This window comes from Ischnura elegans, chromosome 6 (genome assembly GCF_921293095.1).
Source record: "Ischnura elegans chromosome 6, ioIscEleg1.1, whole genome shotgun sequence".
Classification (NCBI taxonomy): Eukaryota; Metazoa; Arthropoda; class Insecta; order Odonata; family Coenagrionidae; genus Ischnura; species Ischnura elegans.
Window position 1 is genome coordinate 4,848,444 of NC_060251.1, and position 18,936 is coordinate 4,867,379.

Here is an 18,936-nt window from a genome sequence, read left to right on the forward strand (position 1 = left end):
GCGAACAAACGATTGAAAATTAATATGCGTTCGATGTATCCCTAAAGCACAACTAGCTCAAATATGAAAAATATCCCCTAGGCAATAGTTAGATACCTTAGATCGAAATATATAGGGTTGATTGAACTAGCATGGAAGAAATAAATAATTTCGTCGAAGCAGTTACATTCACAACTCACTTCACTCTTTACTTCATCGTCTATATGCAATCATTCACTTAGGGGTACATTAAGGGCACAAATTGTGTTCACTTGCACTAGAAGCACAATGAAAGTTCACTGCACGTAGTTTCCTAGCCAATGCAGCAATACAAAACTTTCAATTCCTGTCAACGCTACATACGTTGCCTGCCTAACTTGAAGAATGGATTTCATGTCGCCTTGATCCATCCGGAAGCTTCATGCACAACATAGGCCATTTCAAAATAAGGAATAACCTTGGCAAATGTCCAGTCGGCATGCAGAGTACTCAGCTTGGCATCGAGCGATCGAGGGTACAGGCCAGCCGTACAGGCTTGTGTCGTCATCACCTCTATTTCAAGATGGCCGACCGTTTTTGGCGGCGTTTAAAATTGTTCGAATTTTGCTTGCTAATAATTCCATCATTACTTTTTCAACGCATCTGTCATTCATCCCAATCGAAATGAAATTACATCAGAAGTGATATACATTCGTTTTTTTAGACCGTTCTGATAGGCTTGAACAACCCTATTGCGAGAAACTTAAAAGCAATGAATGTAAGAAAATCTTCCTGAAGAACTTCTCCAGTTTACTAAAGCGGTAACCTTAATTCAAGATTAATGTACAAAGTCAACTGGCGATCTGGTGGTTGGTAAGAATAATGATCTCGGAAACTTACTTCAGTGGACATTGGTATTTATTGATAGAATAACTGGTAATAGAAATACAACAATAACAATTTAAATATGACATACTAGAGATGAAATCTGTGGAAGTTAACAATTCTACAAGCACATGAGATGCACAAGCAACAAATATCAATTACAACATGAGATGAGCAGCCTTTGCGTAATAGGAGACAGATTCCATTACTTAAGTAAACACTCCACACTTATAGACAAAGAGGGTGACCCAATTTTCCTTGAGGTAGATGCATCTTGCAATAGCTCTGGTACAGGGAAAATAATGCTAATCCTGAAACCATAGGCCATAACAACCCTTCACTAGAAATAAGCATGAAAGTTTGAATATCATTTCATGGAAGATGATTATTTAATTATGAAAGGAGAAGGACATTATTTCGTAGGAAGTAGTTCATGACGAGTACCCATTAAGATAGCATATCTTGGCAGAGGAGTCTTAAAATGAAAGGTTCTTATAAGTTAATATCCATCACTTATACGAAAGAAAGTATTCCAAAAGTAGAAAACGAAAAAAGTAAAGAATATTGTATACCAATTTAGTAGAAATCAAGTTCTTACTTCAAAAGGAAAGACATTTAAGTTTTAAGAAATGTAAACATCGTAGAACACTTAATGAATAATGCTCAATTAATGACAATTAAACAGTTGAAAGGACAGAGTTGAAATAGCAAATTACATACATAACCATCAAAATGATTAGCATTAAACAAACCAAAGCATAGCACTAGCGATTCGTGAGTAGTTTGAACACTAGAAAAACTACAAATACAATGAAAAACATATAGAAATATAAGGAGTACAAGACACCATAAAATGCTGAAAACATGAGAAAAGGTAATCACAGGTTGAAATCAAAATGGAATGATGAAGGAAACAAATTACTCACATTTTCATCACCAAATACATTTCACACCCATGCAATTTAGCAATAACCAAGATCACTGAGACTCACATCCTTCAACGAGCAAATTCCAAAATCGTAAGGGACACTGTAAGCAATAAAAAAAAGTCTGCAGTTAACACTATTGACTATCAATAAGCCTCAATATCACGTTTGTTTACAGCGAGATTCAATATGGCAGCCCCCAGTTCATACCTGCTCAGAAAAACAGGCTACACCAGCGCCTCTATGTTGGGTAGGCCGTTGGACCAATTGCCTTGTCTACACTACACACTTAACTTAAGTGACTTCACTTAAATATAATCTTAAATGTGGTGCGGTAGCTACACTTGAGCTTTAAGTCGACTTCAGCACCGTGATTGTCTATATCGGGAAGCAGTTATGTTGACAGATGAAGGTCTAGGAGAGCAATTAGTGATTCTTTGATCCAAAGCGACTGTTATTTGAAATAAACTTCCAAACTCCGTGAATTAACCATTTTGGATTCAGAAGGTTAAAAGGAAAGACCGATTTCAGTTCCTGAGGGAACGCTATATGGCGAGAGGTGATGGAGCCAGAGGAATTTAGAATTACTAAGCGTGACTTCGTGGAATGACATATTCATAACGTAAACAAAAACAGTTATTGCTAGTCAAATTCCACTGCTTTATTAAAACCATTGATGTTGAATTTCAGCCATTAATTCCTCCCACGTCCAATGAAATCGCCACATCTTATCTCCCTTGGCATCCCTAGGACTAACATTAAAGCCCTATGCAATAGTTTCAATAACAGAGTGTGGGAAGTTACTGAGTGCATTCGTTTACGTTATTTTCGATTATGACACCATGGAAAATAAACTGTTTTACCGGATCCTCTGCCGTCGTCTCATTGTCAGTCTTAAAATTCCTTAAAACGTTTCTAAGTTTTATAAATCGAGTTTCACCGTGAGCAACAGGTATAGCAATTAGTTTTCACGGAAATAAAACCAACAATAAGATGAGAAACACTACAAAATAAATTCGTCGAATTAATATCCCAACACTAGAAATTAACTAACGTAATAGAACGCTCAATAACCACATCATACAATACAGCACTACTTAGAACATAATCAACGGGATGATGTGAGATGGGTATTTATGTGCCATTTACAACACATGAAGAGCTTCAACCGTGCGGAAACAGTTGCCTACGCAATTTAAGTTGGGTTCTAAGATGACTTAAGTGGAGGTGTACTTAAATGAAGCTGGTGACACCTACACTACCAACTTAAATACAGAGCCAACTTAAGTAGTCACTTAAGTTACTAGTGTAGACCCGGCAAATGGGGCTCCGGAAAAATCTAAACAAAAGAGGTTTTCCATACGATATATCGCAGTTTTGTCGCCCCCTTGCTTGTGGGATTCCGTGACGCGCGAATGTGGATTTTATTTTCGCGATCACTTTCGTTTCCCGCGTATTATCCAAATATGCGACTTCCGTGTATTTTGAAAGGTTGTGTACGGTGTTTAAGTATTCACGCCCTCGGCTGTGGAAAATGCCTATTCCTACCATCCTCCAGGGCCGCGCCGACGTCTCCGTCGGTCTCTACGGCTCTATTCGCGATGGACGACGTTCGAGACATTCCGGGCACTTGCTTATCATTTCCAGCATTTTGTGAGACGCTCCTGGTCACCACACTGACTGACTGCTGCATCCGCCTCCTGTACTTTGGAATACCTAGAAGACCTGCGCGGATACGGCACACCAATCCTTTCTTCTATGATTCCGGGATGCAAACCCTGGTCCCCCTGACTAGTAGACCGTCCAGGAGGGAAAGATTTGCTCGTTCGTGGAAGAAGCTGGTATCCTCCAACAGTAGCTTCTGTTTCCGTGGCCAGCTGTCTTTCGCATACTTACTTATTCGTCGAGTCCTTTCATCTTCTCGTTGCGCTTTCAAAACTCTCTTCAGGAGTTTGTCACTCATTGGTAAATCTGCTTTCACAGCTTCCACGTACAATTCCACGTCTTCATCGGTGAGAATACGCCTTCTTTTGGAGCTTTGGAGATTGGAGATCGTGAGAGAGCATCTGGCGTATGCAATAGGTATCTTTACGGGAACATAAATTTCCTCATAGTCAAAACGCCAGTTGGAGAAAGGCAGCCAGGGAATGCATATTCACAAGTACTTTAGTTGTTTTAGGCTATCATTAGTGCCTCAGAACGTGTGCCTCATGTATGAACGTAGAAGGCTAACTAAAGGTGTTGTGTATCTAATTATGCATTAAATAAGAATGTAAATCATAGTTCCCAATCAAACTAAAATATACAATTCACAGTTTTTTCCGTATTTTCACGGTCTAGATGTCGTCAAAGTCACGGTTTCTTGCACTATTATAATCCATTTTCGGGTGTACGTCTGCGTGCTTAATATTTGTCTCGACGTTTCATTCCACTTACTGGGAACGTCGTCAGGAGAGACCAAGACGCAGACGTACACCCGAAAATGGATTATAATAGTGCATGTAATCGCTGCGAAAACCTTAAAACTAAAATTCACGGTTTCTTGATAAACCATTTAAGGCAGAAATATTGATCTAGTAACGATCATCGGCCGCAGGTTAACTAAAAATTAAAGAAACGCGACAGATGCCTTGAATGCAAACAAAGCAGCAATGGAAGTTCTATCTCTCCTGACGTCACATATCATTTGCAAAATTCAGCTCCCGCTAATGGTTGTAAGTAGGAAAATGGAGGGACCAGTGTATCAGGGAAATTAAGAAGTTCAACAGATTCAGGCTTCAATTGGTGGAAGTAAGACATTTTTTAATGAAAATTTTTCGTGGATAAGTGTTACGATCTTTTGTTTATTTGAATTAAGGAGTGTCTGAATATTCGCCAGGGTTAATGGACACTTTACCACTTACCATTCTTCCGGCTTTGGTACAGGCTCAAGGTCAATGTGTCATCACGGCACGTGGACCAATAATGCGCTTAAGGACATTTTATTATATAGAATAATATTTGAGGAGAAAAATTGAAAAGACTTCCTTAGACAAAGAACTCGTATCTGGTAACAAAAAGAAAAAGCACCTTAGCTTAGCCAATCTAAGAAAGGTTGCACAAAATGTCTCGACTATAATTTTTTTCTTAGTTAATTATATAATTTGGTCCTATGGACAACTAATAAACGAATTGCAATAGAATAATAGTACTTCTGATGGCGTCTAAGAAAACCGCGGTAGATTCCTTATTACTGAAGGCACAACCGATAAGGATTACATGGAAAGAAAAAAAGCGCTCCGGGATCACCCGCAGGCAAATAGGATCGATTCTGCTAGTTACCTTAGAAAACAGATTTGTAGTTTTCACGCGACATTCAACAGCTCAGAAATTCCTTCCTAAGCAACAAGCTTACATAAATCATGCATCACATCATAAGGCAACAACTAATTAATATAAGTTTAGTTTGACGCAGCTCTCCTTTCCTCTCTCTTATCCGAAAGCTTTTTCGTAGTATTTCTTTTTTTACAAGTTTGTTCGTTTTGGCTCAGGGGTGAAGCTAGGAATTAAGGCTAGGGGGGGGGGGGGGTTTATACGCAACCACGTCCGATGTGTGTGGTTTACCCACCAGGATAAGCGGTTGGTGCGGGGGCCCTCCCCCAGAAAATATTTAATACAAGTGCGTAGCAAGGTTTCCGGGTCAACCCGGTATGCATGCTGCACCACCCCGCGAAATTCTCCATCAACATTTTATACAAGTGTTTCAAAATCGTGACTTTTATGGAAATCCGAGGGATATTTCATCAATCCTTACGCTCTTTATTGAGTAAATTAATGAAATTAAGTAAAATGGATTAAATTTAAAAGTTTCTCTTAGCTCTGGGGGAGGGGGGGTTAACCCCCAAAACCCTTCCTCCTCGCTGCGCCACTGACGTCGCTAATGAAGTTATTTTTATGGTTTTACATTTTACTTCTCTCTTCTCCAAACTCCAGCACTTCCTCATTAGTCAAACATTGGATCCATATCTTTATATGTTCATCATTCTCTGGCAGGACCGCATTTCGAATGCCTCCACACTTGACTTCTCTACGGCTGGTCCACGGGAAGAGGGGGTCGGATTGTGGCTTCACCTGGGTAAGATTAAACAAATAAACAAGTCGAGTCAGCTGTCAATGACCACGCCTCGCTTCCATAATAAAGAGGCATGCTCCTTATGTAGCACCTGATGAATCGTTTTCTTAGTTCCATGCTTATACTCCCAGCTGTAAGAAGGTTCCTCGCTCGATAGAAAGCCCTCTTCGCCTGCGCTATTCTACTGATTATTTCTTTCTTTCTTCGCCCATCGTTGATAATTCGGCTTCCTATGGAGCAAAGCTTTCTAACCTCCTCAAGCTTTCGTTTTCTTAATTTGATGCTTGTCCTAGCCTCTCCTCCCTTGCTGCATATTAATATCTTTGTCTTTTTTAATTTTCAGCTAATTTCTGGTCTTTGCTCTTTCCATATTTATCAAGTTCTTCTTAAAATCATTCTCTGTCATGGCTATGACTGCTGTATCGTCTGCTAATCGCAACATACCAAATCTTCCTCTGAGAATGTTGACACCGAAACTCTTCTCCTCGCTCTCACTGACGAATTGATTCCCGCATGAAATCTTATATCGAATCCCACCCCGAGTGTTCACCTCCCACAGAAATGAATAAAATTCAGTTCCTCTCAACTTCCCATCAATAACCGCTTCGTGGATTCCGTAGTACTCTTTCCATCTAATAGTACTATTGTCATCATTAGTCAACAATCCTAAGATTGGTTTAACGAAGCTCTCCATTTCCATCTCCCATCCGCTATCCTTTTCATAGCGACGTATTTCTTCTCTTTTACATCCTCTATAACCCTTTCTCCTGTGTAACTCATTCGAGGCCATTCTTCCCTTCCACCTGTCCTTCTACGATTGTCTTCATGAAACTATCATGTCTCATAATATAACGAACTAAGTTGTTCCGTCTTCTCCTTAAAGTTTTTCGAAGACGCTTGTTTTCTCTCATTCTTCCTAGCACTTTTTCATGCCTTGCTCGGTCGATCCATTTTATCTTCAACATTCTTCGATGGCACCACATTTCGAATGATTCCACTCTCGACTTCTCGGCTTCTATCAACGAACAAGTCTCGCCTCCATAGTGAAATAAGTACTGATGTAAGTCCTTATATTTTCAATTTTATATTTATTTTTAATGTAAAACTTCAAGGGTTTTCTTACTTAACAATTTTTAACCTAATCTTACACCGGTCTTTCCCACGCCCCATGAAATAATATATAAGCACTACTGCTCCATGGTCACCTATTAGACGCGGGAATTTGGCGCATTCCGCGTAGTGAGTGGGGATGACAATATCAGCTAGGTTTACACCTGCGAGGAATTGCGCGAGTTTACTGTCTGACAGTCAAAATTGCAAGTGTAAACGGGTCGGCGAGCAGTGTCGCTAGCTTGGCGGCGGAGTGTCTGACACTTCGACTCGCAGGTCTAAACATGAAACTTAGCTCTAGCAATTTCTCGCGCTCGCACTGTCGCCTGATCAAACCGCGGGAGATATTTCCCGACATTTTTGCGGAAGTTGGGCTGAAGTGTAGTTGTGTTGTCTCTCGAATCTCCTGTAATTTGTTGTTTTTTGTTTGTTTTTTGTGTCATGTTGTTTTGTTGATGGATGAAGGGAAAAGGGTGGAAAATCCCCTTGAGCAAAGTAGTTACAAATGATCGGACTTGGAGAACATAAACTTATTACGTTATATGAATAAAGCGAAATATTGTGGAATGTGACCCGGAAAGATTACAGAAACCGAGTGAAAAATCAGGAATCTTTGCGTGACATTAGCAAGAAGAATAAATACATCAGAGCATGATAAGAGTCACCTAAAAAATAGAGATTGTATGACGAAGATAGTGCATAGGTAGTACAGCGCCAAACATATAGCTATGCATGGTACCACTTCAGTGGCACAAATTTTCTCTCAAGTAGATTGGGATGGACAATTTTACTACTTTACTAGTATTAGCTATTCATATAAAATTTGAAGAAAATTATAATTGAACTTTCATAACTTCCTTCGGTCTGGTAATGACTTCAAATATACGATGATATTTAAATAAAGTTAGCATGGAAGTAGTGGCCACAAGCAGTATAAGCTGAGATTTGTATTTCGGAAGGAATAAGGTTCAGTGGATGATTCCTAAATGTTTTCCATTTCTATGTTTTCTTCCGCTAAAATCAATTCGCAATAGGGTAGTTTCCTTCATCAAAGAAAATGAAAGGCATTGATTGCGATTCGTTACCCACCATTACTGTATTCATAATATACAAATTATTTCGTTTTAGAAATACCGGTTTAGACGAAAGGCAATGGTCCATTTTTATCCTTATTTGAAAAGGGCCAGATTGGCGCCAATGCGATGCCACTCCACGTGACGTCACAGGGAGCTAGTTTCTATACGAGAAGATAGGAGTCGTCTGAGGTTACCGTCGCATGCATGAGGCGCAGAACTCAGGGAAACATGTCTTAAAAATCACTTATTAAAACTGGCTAAGGTCGGAAAGTTTTCTTCATTTGATAAGGTATTAATAATCCTTATTTAAGCCAAGCGCTATCAGCCAGCAGGGTACTCAGCTACCCGCTAGCAGCCTGCGTCGTATCAGCGCTAAGCCTCGCCTCAAGTTCACCTCACAGGGCGGCAGCGGGAGCCAGAAATACGTCACACGGAGAGATTTCCCGGCATTCATACTTAAGCGTCGCGTTTTCGTGCGCTTGAAAATTTTCACTTTTCATTTAATCGCGAAAAATAGATATCGTCATTTAAAAATCTAAAAGCGTGAAATACTTTCTCCAGGAGTAGTGATCTTTCGATTTAGGCAATAAAAAAATAATAGGAAACCATCCTATTGGAACCACTGTGCCATCCGTTAGGTTACTGTGGATACTTACACATACGTAAACAGGCCAGTATAACGAATAAAAACGATAATACTAATCAGAGGCAAGAAAACGTGGGGTTATAACTATCAGCCGCTGACTCGCTGATATCGATTCCCTCAAAACTAATTCCTGTTTTTGGACTTATGGCCCAACAAAGTAGAGCAGATTCTCCAGCTCTGTAGCAGACATCCTGATGAAATTCCAAAACTGTTGAGAGTCCTCTCTTTGTAACTCATTTACTTAAAGTCGAGAAAGCTCTCAAATGTTGCCTTCTATCAATCCATTCCTTAACCCAGATACTCCTCTTATTTTTTTTCTGTTTATGTCCTCTTTGCCAATAATCAAGTAACACTATTGTAGCGGCAGTTTGCGCACGTCTACTTCTTGGCATTGTAAAAAGCTACTGACCACGGTACGGGAGGGACCACTTCCGCGAGTTGAAATTGCACCGAATGCTGTCACATGTAAACGGATTTCATACCAACTGTCGCATCCAACAGTGACACTGGCTCGCGCGAGAGCTCGCAAAACAACTCGCGTCCAACTCTCGGGAAAAATTGCATCTGTGAGTTTACACTATGCACTATTCACACGTACCGGCAAAACCGGTGCCGTTGCCGGCACCGGCGCCGGATTCAATGTAACCAAATGGAAGGCTATACCTGTAGTCCGGTCCGGCATCATTGCCGGCGCGATCGCCGGCACCTACAAGTGCTGCCGGCGATGAACTCGTCAAGTCGGAATCCGGCGCCGGCACCGGTTGTCGGTTACAATGTTTCTTTACCTATACTTGCCCACGTAGGTCAATTTTGCTTGTGCCGGAGAGGAGATTGTCTTCAGCCGTGCCGTTGCTCCTGCGGTAATCACACATTTGTGGCTCTCTTTCATTTCCGAAAATGGGCAGTTTTGAGTAGGATATAGCAACCCTAATCGAACTGGTGGAGAGCAGGCCTTGCTTGTGGGACAAAGCTGCAGATTGCTTCAAAGACAAGGTGGAAAAGCGAAGAGCATGGAGAGAAGTTTACCAGTTTTTAGAAGACGATTTCTTTGAGATTGATAAGAAAGAACAACGCAATATAGGTAAGTCAGTAGGTACTTTAGGTAAGTTTAGTGACCTGATTGTGCTTATTACCAACCTGTAGCTGTAATGCAGGTCAGTAAATGTTGCGCCGGTTGCCAGGTACCTGCAATGTGGAGGAACGTCAAGTAAATAGATTATGGAGGAAAGTCACGGTGTAACTTTTTTTGTATTTTATGGTCATCACCAAGGCTAATCAATGTCTCTTTCCCGATAACTGTTTTATTTCCTTTGAAAGAGCATCCAATTCATTCCTTGATTAATTTTTATTTTTCCATTTTTCTGATTCTCAGTTTATCATTGTTTGAATTCATGCATATTTTTCTCAAAACCCTGTTAAGAGCTCAAATCATTCTGATTTTGTTCATTCTGTCCCTTGATATTGGATATTATTCGCCTTACGATTCCACTATCAAGAAGCGTCTCTTTGTTAATTTCGCGTAATCTGGTGCAGCTTTCGTTGGTAAAGTGTAGCCATTTTAAGTATTTGTAAAAGATATAGTTATGTTTTAATAAATCATTTGCTCTTCCACAATTATTGCCTATCAAGTTTCAATATGAACATTTTTAAAAAAAACTATCGGTTGACGAGATAGTTACTTTGTCGATCACATGAGACAGTTACATTTCCATAATCTAATCTTCCTAATTCTAAGATTGCTCGCTACGCGTTTGCCATTTCATATCGTCTAAGGTATTACTATCTTCCCCAGCCTCCAGCACTATCGCCATTAAAATCGCAATGAAATGTATTTTTTCATCTTTTTAGGCAAACTTATCATGGCGAAATGGCAGAATATCAGGGATTCTATTTTGAAATCATAAAGGAAAAGATCTGGTCAGATCACTCCAAAGAAATATATTTACCACGAGAACTTAAAATTTTTGATGAAAATCTGTCAAAAAGATGATACAATATCAAGCATAGAAGACTCACAGGAGAAGGGACCTGATACTGAGGCTGATGACCACTTTGGCGTGGATATAGAGCATCAGGAAGAGGAAGCCTGTAACTGGGACAAAGCCTGCCACTCTCGCAAAAAAACACAGACGCCAACACGACATAGATAGAGCCATTCTAAATGCTATTACAGATTCTAAACATGAACCTGACGAAGACGAAGCAATTTTTCACTCTGTTTTATCGGTTGTGAGGAAAATGGGTGAAGGAGAAAAAATTGAATTCCGAATTGGTGTCATGCAGCTTGTAAAAAACATCGAAAGCCTGACCGTAAATCACGCGGCCCCTATCCTAGAATTTTCTCCTACCCATTCATCATCACCCTATCAGCATTCCCCATCTTTTGCCTTCTACCCAACACGTTCCATACAACAACCATCATCAGTGGCTTCAAGTCAACAATTGTCATTGCCTCAAAGTGAACATTTACAATCCCCCTGTGACCCTCAAACCAATCACTCAACCACCTTTATTCAAGAACTTTAAAAATATCTTTGTAGATAAACCCAAGTAAAATTTTCTCTGCACTTATTACAATTAAAAGTTAAAGTCGAACCAGCGTGTGTATTAATTTAAACTTGCCTTATTGTTACTGTGAACATTTCCATCGGTGGTATACATGCTCTCATAGTACATAGTATCTTGGCACTGTGTAACTTCTCCAATGCGTCCCAAGAGATAATCGTATGTATGTATACTCATACGAAAATATTTAAAAAACTTAGATTCATCACTTCTAAGCTTTTCATACGTTGTGTAGAAACCATAAAAATTGCCCACTAATTGGTAATTGGTATAGCCTAGGACTTTGTTTATAACTCCATAAACATTGAATCTCCCGAAAATACAAAGTAAATAAGAAAATTGCTGATAAGTTGAAATTAATCACCCAAAGCAAAAAAAAATAGTAGACTGGGGCCAATGGACCCAGTCCATCCACTATGTAAATTTGTAGTATGCTATAACATGTAATGAGCCCATTCTCATTATTTCTTGCTATGTTTTAAAAGGACATACATTTAGGAAAAGTCACGGAGTCAAAAGGATTTTCCTGCATTTTTGACAAAATTATAAACTTTCATAGCAACCAGTGGCGGCGCGTGCGTATACGCATGTTAGCAAGTGCACACCCAAAGATGAATAAATTATAAAAGAAAACTATTCCTTTGCAACGCGAAGGATAAAAGTATTGTCTGCATATGCAAGAAACATGAGCCTCCGAACGCTACAGCTATCTCCTTTTCGAATTCACCGCTCTACAAGTGTGCGATCCCGTGGCATCATGCCGGGCGCATTTTCGGTCTGTGCGATCGCTTGTGGATGCTCTGGCGGGACGAGGTAAGCGGGGGGGTATGTGCTGTTCAAAGGGGTGATGGGAGCCGACTCAAAACCATGCGAATCCGCACGCGCATGTTTTTGGTGACTGACTAGCAGGTAGTGTAGTGGTGTAGCCGCCACCTACACTACCTGCGCCCAGGATCCTAGTCCGTCTACAGAGCCATCTGTATAGCCGTTTTCTACACTACTTCCTCATAGGGTGTAAGGAAAAGAGAATGAATTTCAACTACCGTCACTTGTAAAGGTGTGTTGAGAATAATTATTTTCATGCATGCTAATATTATTTCTGTTCATGCAATTTTAAGGGTAGAATATACCAGTGATATGTTTTGCTTGCTATGTATGTATTCTATTACGACGAAATATGACGCTCATGGATTAGCATTAACATAATATAATTAAATCATCCTATATCTGCTCTAATGCACACCCTAGATAAATTACCACCAGCCGCCACTGATAGCGACTACTGGGTCCATTGGTCCCAGTCCATCATTCTAGGGTTAAGAACAGTACATATTAGATACAGTAAAACTCCTTATTTACACTTTTCTAGGGACCCAAGAAAAAAAGTGTAAATTGCGGGAAAATGCAAACAGTGGGAAATATAGAATTTTCACTTTTATTCACATATTGGCTTTGGAAATGTTAATTTTTTAATTGTTCACTAAGCATTATTCCATAACATTGCTTCCCTCTGAAGCACAGCTGGCAACAAAAATTAAAAAATAATCCTGTTTTGTCTGCATTAAAAACATCTTTTGGGCTGTGACCTTCCAGAAGTCTAATATATTCAGATTCTTTCTTCTGAGTTGCTGTCTCTATGTTAACATCTTTGCTTTCACCACTCACCATCTTGTATACAAGACTGTACCAATTTTTGAATCTATCCAACCAACCATTATAGATGCCGTGGAAACTTCGATTCCCAATCTTCTGGGGAAATACTTTTTCTCAAGGGCCTTTGGGCCTCTCTAAAAGTACTGGAGAACCAAGGTAATGCCTTTTGGTCCTTGGTTCAATGAAAGGAAAATCCTGATGATCACCTCCTCGTGGTAGAGAGGGGGCAACGTTATTAAAAACGGCTAACGACACAGGGACCGAGTATCTCCCGGGATAAGGAGACCCCCCCTGTCAAAGCTAACAACCTCTGTAGAGGATGGATGAGCGGACAGGGGTTAGGGCACCCTCTTGCCCTTGGAATGGGAAATCATTCCAAAAGGCGGATGAACCCACAAGGTCAACGGCATAGGATGCGGAAGGCAAGGGGAAACCACCGCATTAAAGACCCTTACGGTATCCCTAGTCCCACTGGACTACAATGAAAGCATGGTGATTCCTGAGAATAAGAAATATTCCGGAGTAATATGCCCACATTCGGATCTCCGGGTGGGCACTATCCCAGGAGAACTGTGTGGTTTGAAAGAGAAGGGAAAGAAGAAGGGAAAGGTAACATCAGCATTGAGAATAGGAACATGGAATGTCAGAACAATGAATAGGAAAGGGAAGTTGGAAAATGTGAAGAAAGAAATGGTGAGACACAACATCAGTATTCTAGGATTAAGTGAAGTAAGATGGGAAGGAGAAGGAGAATTTGATTCAGGAGATTATAAGATTATTTATAAGGGAGGGGAATCTAAGGAAAATGGAGTCGGGTTGATATACAGAAAGAATTTGGAGAAGAATATAACTAAAGTTATGCCAGTAAGCGATAGAGTAGTGGCTATCAAGATACTGAGTGAGCCAGTAGATACATTAATTATCCAAGTGTACTTGCCAACATCAGATGCAGAAGAAGAAGAGATTGAACGGATATATGAGCAAATAGAGGAAATATATGAAGAAAATGGAAAAGGCAAAGTAAGAACTATAATGATGGGAGATTGGAACAGTGTAGTGGGGAATGGAAGAAGGACGAATGTAGTTGGAGATTATGGACTTGGAAGTAGAAATGAAAGAGGAGAAAAATTGATAAATTTTTGTGAGCGCTTGGAGTTATGGATTGCAAATACTTGGTTTAAAAATCATAAAAGAAGGTTGTACACGTGGAAAGCACCTGGAGATATTTCAAGATATCAGATAGATTTTATTATTGTCAATCAAAGATTTAAGAATAGTGTTAAAATGGCAAAAACCTACCCAGGAGCAGATGCTGACTCTGACCACAATCTTCTAGTTACTGATATAAGAACACGAAAGGGAGGTTGATAAGGAAATGGGATGTAATAAAGCTGAAAAATGAGAAGAATGAAGCATATAATAAAAATGTTGAGAAAAAATTGGAAGATGTAAGACAAAGTAATGAGGTATCAGAGGAATGGAATAGCATTAGGGATGTAATATGGGAAGTCTTAGAAGAGGAAGTTGGTGTTGTACAAAAGGAAAGAAATAGGAAGGAATGGATCACTCAGAGCATGATAGATAAAATGGAGGAAAGGAGAAAGTGGAAAAATGTTCACACTGAAGAAGGAAAAGGGCAATATAGGAAACTTAACAATGAACTACGGAGATTAACTGATAAGGCAAGAGAGGAGTGGATGGAGAGAGAATGCGAGAAGATGGAAGTCCTAGAAGAACAAGGGAGATTGGAAGAAATCTATAAAACAGCTAAAAAGTTCACAAAAAGAGAGCCAAAGAAAATAAGTAAACAAGGAATGTTAAATAAATACGGTAAGATAACAACAGGTGTTGAGGAAAACAAAAACATATGGAAAGAATATGTGAAAGAACTATATGATAGTAAAGACGATCATTCTGAGATGGAGCTGGAAGAGGAATGGGAATGTGAAGAGGTGAATAGAGGACCAAACATACTGAGAAGAGAAGTGGAAAAGGCAATCAAGGATCTCAAGGAAAGGAAAGCAATGGGATGCGATAGAATACCATCAGAAGCATTAAAGAACCTAGGTAACAATGCAATGAGTCGATTAACAAATTTAATCAATAGGATATATGATACCGGGAGCTGGCCTGATGATCTACTTAAAACTATTCTAATACCAATACCAAAGAAATGTAATGCCAAAGAATGTAAAGACTATAGGACAATTAGTCTTATATGCCATGTTACCAAAGTAATTACAAGGATTATATTAAAAAGAATCGAAGGAAGAATTAAAGAAAATATGGGAGAAGATCAATTTGGATTTAGAAAGGGTAAAGGGACTCGTGATGCAATAGGATGCTTGAGGATGATAGGAGATAGAATGATGAAAGTGAATAGAGATTTGTACATTTGCTTTATTGATTGGGAAAAGGCATTTGATAAGGTTAATTGGAATGTGTTATTGAAAATTTTGAAAGACATTGGCATTGATTGGAAAGATAGGAGATTAATAAAAGAGATGTATTGTAGGCAGGTAGTAGTTATAAAAATTGGAGATGATGAAACAGAAGAAATTGGCATAGGAAGAGGAGTGAGGCAAGGGTGCTGCCTTTCTCCAGAGCTCTTCAATGTTTATGCAGAAAAAATGATGGAGAAAGCTTTAGAAAAAGCTAGAGGAGTTGTAATAGGAGGAGAAAGAATAAAAACAATTAAATATGCAGATGATCAGGCAGTGCTGGCAGAAAGTGAAGAAGATTTACAACAAGTGATGGATGATATAATGGATGTGGGGAGGGAATTTGGAATGAACTTAAACATAAATAAAACCAAGGTGATGAGAATCAGCAGAAAAGAAGGTTGTGTTTGTATATCCTTAGAAGGAAATATCATACAGCAAGTACAGACTTTCCAATATTTGGGAAGTCTGGTAAGATGGAATGGAAGTTGTACTGAGGAAATAAGAAGAAGGATATCAATAGGTAAAGGAGCGTATGGAAAGGTAAAAGCATTGTTAACAGCAAAAAGAATTCCAATAGAGATGAGGAAGAGGTTTATGAAATGTTTTGTGTGGAGTGTAGTGTTGTACGGATGTGAATCATGGACTGTTAAAAAGAAGGAGGAGAGATATTTAGAAAGTTTTGAAATGTGGGTATGGAGACGAATGTTGAAAGTGAAGTGGACTGACAGAGTGAAGAATGAGGAAGTTCTAAGAAGAATAGGCGAGGAAAGAAAATTAATACATATGATTCATAAGAGGAAGGCAAGTTGGTTAGGGCATATATTAAGAAGGAATTGTTTGGAACGGAGAATAATAGAAGGGAAGATAGAAGGAAAGAGAGGAAGAGGAAGAAGGAGGATGGGAATGTTGGATGATATATAAGAAGAGGAAGAAAATACAAAGACCTAAAGGAAGATGCTCAGGATAGAGAAAGATGGAGAGAAGTCCAGTGGAAACCTGTCTAAGGACAGTAATCACTGATGATGATGATGATGATGATGATTTGGGCCTGTTTACACGATACATTAATGTCTGTTTGCATGAATGATTTTTGTGGACCGGAACAGGACAGGAAATGTACGAATATAGGCAGTGGCAGATCCAGGATTTTTCTTTCTGGGAGGGGCACAGAGGGCCTGACAGGCAAAAGATCTTGTCTTAATTGAGATTAAAAACAAGATATAACAATGATTTTACTAAATTCTCTTTATTTTTATATCAAAGTTATTCTTATTGAATTAAATGATTGAGCCTCCTTGAGTAATACACAAAATAAAGCGAACGTAATGATGACCATCAGGGATGGATCCAGGATTTCTTTCTGGGGGGCACAAGCAAGGCCATATCCAGGATTTTGTTCTGGAGGGGGGCACAATGATACCACGTTATACAAAACGAACGCAATGATAATTGGACCGTATTAAAAATCTTGCATATCTTTTAAGTGACTGGGGGGGCACATCCCCCCCCCCCCATAGATCCTCCTGTGATAACCGTATTCAAATATTGCCTATTTTTTAAGCATCTGGGTGGGGCACATCCTCCGCCCCTAAATCCGACTATGAATGCTTGAATCATATTTGAACAGGTTATATTTTCTGTTCATGCATACCCACAAGTTGGGTGAATACACCGTGCATTTTCGTGTTCATAATTTAGACATTAACTTGTATGGTTTAATGTACTATGTAAACAGGCCTTTAGATGACACCATTTTCAGGAACATTTGATGATCTTGCACCTAAAAACTACTCTTTTAGAATTCATTCTATTTTTTCTTACCTAGAATTCTTCACATATATTCTCTTTTTTGATAAATGTCCGCACTGGTTTGCATATCCGATCGGATTCCCAGTCCAAATATTCGCGTTGCTTCGCCAGCGTTTGAATCGATGCGGGTTCCGGTGTGGGAATCAACTAGCTCTAAAATTTTCATTTTCTCGTAAATTAAAAATGTCCTATTTTCACCTCGAATTTCCATTTTCAAGCAGGATAAATTCTATTTCCCGTACTAATTTAGTAACACACGAGTATCTGAACCACTCCTCGGCGATCAAGTGCGTAGTACAAACTGTCGTGCGACTTCATAATTTTTGAAAGTTACAGTTGTTTGCGATACGCTGCTTTGTGGATGGGATAATCCAAGTTTAAATAAGTTTTTTTTAAGTATTTAATTAACCCATCTACGCTACGCAACTGTTGAATGAAGTCAGCGCAAATGATCCCAGTTATCGGTCAAGTTTTATAGTTCCGGCATTTATCACGTTTCAGCACGTCTGGTTTCCTCTCAAACTCTCGTATTAAATTATAGGCTACATGATTATTGTCAACATTGCTTCAGGAGTTCTTGCATTATAATTATTACATAGCTCGATTGCTCAAAACACCTACTTTCATATCGTGAATCTTTCCGCCGCTGACAGAAAACGAGAAAACGTAGTTCAACTTTCCGACGTTAGTGACGTTCTGTCCCGCCACATTCAAATTCTTCCCGAAAATAGTTCTCATTGCGTCTCTTTCTCTTGGATTTTTAAATACGAATGCACGAAAGGAAGCCAAAAGACAGTTTTTAAGGGGTGATATGCACGATTTATTGTTTTAGTAGGCAAATAATTTTTTTTAGCCGGCACGTCGTGATGCACATAGCGGGAAAACGAAAAAAAAAACGGCGTAAATACAGGGTTCTATTTACATTGGAGAGATAAGAAATATGACGGGACCCAGAAAAAAACTTGCAATTTGCGGGAAAACGTAAAATTCCGATAACGCAAATACGGGGTTCTACTGTATTTACTAGAACTTGACATCCAAATTATCATTGGGGTTTATTATGGACACATGAGTCCATCAATACACCGGTATCATATTCTCATTAGGGGAAATAACAAATGACTAATTTGAAAAATATTCTTATTCATGAACTAATGTAGGAATCTGCACAACATATTTTACAAGAAAAAATGTAGGTACTCAAGGTAATTATTTTCTTCAGGATCAAGAGCAAACACATATCAATCCTAAGTAGACTCGTCAGTAAATCCAATGCCTAGCACATAGAACTCACAATAAGGGCACAAAGTCGACATGAGACTATCTGAGAACAAGATATATTTTTGGATATTCAATCATAACTCACATATCAAACAATAGTGTGAGAAAATTCTCAAATCAAGGTTATAATTGTGAGAAGACAACCCATGAAAGAATTGGGTTATCTGCAAATGAAATGATGCCAACAATCCTAGAGACAGTTGGGTTAACCACAAAACTGCCTAAAATACTCAAAATTAAAATTGTTGTCACTTCATCTTGATTCTTTTCTTCGGTGACCTGATGAGTAGGAGGCAGCAACCATTCCAATCTTTCTCCTATGGCTGCTTGCAAATGGGATTTAGGATTCATTAGGAGAATCAGTAAATGCCAACTTTACAGCCATCAATGGGTCCAGCCCACCAGATTCACTTATTTCCTTCAGATTTCGTTGAAAGATGCAAAAATAAAAAGAAAAGTACAGCTTCTACTG